Source organism: Atractosteus spatula, assembly GCF_055471065.1.
Source record: "Atractosteus spatula isolate fAtrSpa1 chromosome 10 unlocalized genomic scaffold, fAtrSpa1.hap1 SUPER_10_unloc_18, whole genome shotgun sequence".
Lineage (NCBI taxonomy): Eukaryota > Metazoa > Chordata > Actinopteri > Semionotiformes > Lepisosteidae > Atractosteus > Atractosteus spatula.
Window position 1 is genome coordinate 183,158 of NW_028296621.1, and position 3,503 is coordinate 186,660.

Below are 3,503 nucleotides of genomic sequence, written 5' to 3' on the forward strand. Positions count from 1 at the left end.
GTCCATGACAGGCGTGCTGGTCTCTGGAGAGAGAGCACGGTCCATCAGCGCACTTTAATAAAGGCACTGGAAGCAGCTGAATCGCATTGGCGAAACTCAGCGCTGGGCCGCTGGGCACAGTTTCCCACCGTTTCCGTAGTGTAGTGGTTATCACTTCCGCCTCCCACGTGCAAGGTCCCTAGTTTGAAACTCGGTGGAAACAGAGCGGCTTCTTTTGTCGCCACGCACAAAAGGGGATTGGGGATTCGCCTAGAGCTGTGATCGAACAGACCCACTCACCTCTTAGTGTGGCGGGATCTGCACAGTGCATGTGGCAGCGCATCCTGCTTTCACGTCAATACACGTCCTGATGTACCCCGGTCTCCCGCGTGACAGGTGGGGATAATCACCACTATACTAACGAGGAAGACATCGCTCTCTCCGACCCCCGGCATCGTGTCCCGACCCACCGTGCTGGAAGCCGACGCGTGCTGTGATTTCTTTACGGAGCAGAATGACAACCGAGGAGCCGAGAGATCATTTCAGCATTTCGCGTCTGAACGGAAAACACAAACGACCAACTCGGAATGACTTGCCTTTGACGCTTATCAAAGCGTACTTTGTGCGTCGAACAGACCCACTTACCTCTAAGTGTGGTGGGATCTGCACAGTGCATGTCGCAGGGCTTCCTGCTTTCACTTCAATGTGCTTCCTGATGTCGAGTCGTGTGCCGTGCGGAGGCTCTGAAAGCGAGAGCAATGAAAAGGTGCACGACGCTGTGAAAGAAAACAGAGAAGTGAAAGGCAGTCCTTTCTCTAAGGAGGTAAAATAAAAGCTTCCTACTCCCCGTCGGGGAATCGAACCCCGGTCTCCCGCGTGACAGGCGGGGATACTTGCCACTATACTAACGAGGAAGACATTGCACTCGCCGATCCCCGGCATCGTGTCCCGACCCAGCGTGCTGGAAGGCGACGCGTGCTGTGATTCCTTTACGGAGCAGAAATGACAACCGAGGAGCCAAGAGTTCATTTCAGCATTTCGCGTCTGAACGGAAAACACAAACGACCAACTCGGAATGACTTGCTTTGGACGCTTTTCAAAGCGATCTTTGTGCACGACGACTGCGCCGCCTAGCAGATACAAATGGGTTGTACAACTCTGAACTAGCAAATGGAAGAGGGCTAAACACCCTCTCTTTTAGCCCAGGTTCGATCTGTCTCCCAGAATCACCAGGGCGCACCCACACACACACACCCGTGCCGTTGAAGTGCTCTGCTTCATTTCAAAGGGCAACTCAACATTCACTCCTACCCCGAGAACAGAAAAGACAGCGTCCGCAGCAACAACAGCTCAGGTCTCTGCACAGGAGCTAAGCTGCCCCCATCTCCTCTGCTCTGCGGCTCCTGCGGAGTGGAGTGGAGTCCTGCCTGGAGCCGTGTTTGCAGGCGGCGGCTCCCCGCGCTCTGTCTGTGCGTCGTGTCCAAGAGCTCCTGGGAGGAAGAGAGAGCCCTCCCACTCGGGGGCTTTTCCACGGTCTGTGTGAGGAGGGGCGGGTGTGTCCAGTAGCTTATCGAGCGGAAGCCTGGGGCGGCGGAGAGCTGTGATCGTGCAGACCTTGAGGTGTCACCTCTTTGTCTGCTTTCCCGCCGCCCCTCCGCCCAAGTTTTGCTCCAGAGTAGCCCGGCAACCCCTCACACCTGCACGTGTCACAACCTAAGGTGTGGTCATGAGACACCCATGGGGTGCTGTTCTGTTCTTGCTAATTGTTTCCTGCCTGTCGCAGGCAGGAGTCCATGCGAGGAAGATGCGCTGGACAGAGCTCAGAGGGCGCAGCTGGGTGGCTTTCCTTCTGAGTGACGTTCCTGTAACACTCTCCCGCTCCTCTTGGTGCGCTCATGCCGCAACACAGGAAGGCTGGAGCAGGTGGCTGTGTGCTTTGCGCACCGCCAAAAAGGCTCAGTTGGGAGAGCGTTAGACTGAAGATCTAAAGGTCCCTGGTTCGATCCTGGGTTTCGGCATTTTGTTTCATCGCGCCCTTTGTTCCTCTCTCCAGCGCCCCCTGCCTAAAGTGACGCGTCCCTTTCTCAGCCCGAAACGCAAGCGAGACACCAGCAGCGGTCCCCGCAGGTTTCTGTAGTGTAGCGGCTATCACGTTCGCCTAACACACGAAAGGTCCCCGGTTCGAGACCGGGCGGAAACAGCCTCTTGTTGCACGCTCCTGTACTTCACAGAGGTCTTGAGCGACCGGTCATTTGTTCCCAATGTATTTCCGGTCCCTTCATGCACTCTTGTACCAAACGCACGTTCCTTCTCTACGCGGAGCCGATCATTTGCAATTGGGCTGTGCCGACAGACCAGGACGAGCTCTGTCGGCTCAAAAGCAGCGCAGGACCTGCAAGAACAACAGAAAGATTAGCATCCAGTGGGGGCCTCTTAGTGAGCCCAAGATCTCATCAAGAATCGGCTCCAGCAACAGGGCTGGGCGCATTGTTCCATTCTCCGACCACTCTCGGTGTAAACAAGTCCCTCCTGGTCTCTGCTTGAAATGCACTTTCCTGCGTTTGCTTTGGTGTAACTGGCTTCCCCTGCATGGGCGAATGTGAAGAAGATCCTTAGTAAGTCATTGAAGAAAACCGAGAAGAGGTCGGAGTGGCCTCTGTCGTTCATCAACGATCCAGTCAGGCAGTACTCCTCTGTAAAGCGCCGTTCGTTCACATCGATTGGCTTTTTTTTGCCTTCATTCGCGCAAGTAGTAAAAGCAGACGCCCCTATTCTGCCGTGACCCGGATTCGAACCGGGGTTGTTGCGGCCACAACGCAAAGTACTGACCACTATACGATCACGGCGAGTTACCGAGACACACACGGCAGGGTGGAAAAGGCTGTGCTCTCTTCGTGTTACCTAATTCGGCAAAGTCCTGACGTTGCATTTCAACTGAGCCCCAGTATACATCGACCCTTCGACACTCTGAGTGACAACTCTCTTGCGTGTTTTCTCATATTTATGTAGTTTGCTTGCATGATGCCCGGAACAGCGGGGTTGTGTGCTCCCATATGGTCTAGCGTTTAGGATTCCTGGTTTTCACCCAGGCGGCCCGGGTTTGACTCCCGGTATGGGAACGTGTCAGTTTTGCCTCCTGCTTTCCAAAAGATCAGCACCGTGTACGAAGGAACCGCATTAAAAGCTCTCGAACGTGCAAAACGCGCGAGAAGAGGGGGCGCTTGTTTCCAACCGAAGACTTCTCGCGTGTGAGACGAGCTGATCATCGCTGCAGGAGGTGGGAGGGTTACTCTGGTAGACAGGGCTGACCTTTGGCAATAGGATTTATACTCTCCAAGATGATATTTGCACTTTATGGAGAGGCGATTTTCTCCACTTCAGTGGCCCGATTTCGTCGATTGCGTGGAGAGGGCTGTAGAATGTGGCGCCGCCTTTCCTGCTCCGTCCATGACAGGCTCAGCTCTGAGCCGCTGGGCAGGGTTTGCCACCGTTTCCGTAGTGTAGTGGTTATCACGTTTGCCTCA

At 54.8% G+C, this 3,503-nt stretch overlaps 2 non-coding genes across 2 annotated transcripts; both read right to left on the minus strand.

Annotated features, from left to right (window-relative positions):
• Nucleotides 1-821: 821 nt before the first annotated feature.
• On the minus strand, nucleotides 822-893 carry trnad-guc (transfer RNA aspartic acid (anticodon GUC)). The gene has a single exon. It is a non-coding gene; the product is annotated as a tRNA-Asp (tRNA).
• Nucleotides 894-2,753: 1,860 nt separating this feature from the next.
• trnah-gug (transfer RNA histidin (anticodon GUG)) lies at nucleotides 2,754-2,825 on the minus strand. Its single transcript has one exon. It is a non-coding gene; the product is annotated as a tRNA-His (tRNA).
• Between the last annotated feature and the right edge of the window lie 678 nt (nucleotides 2,826-3,503).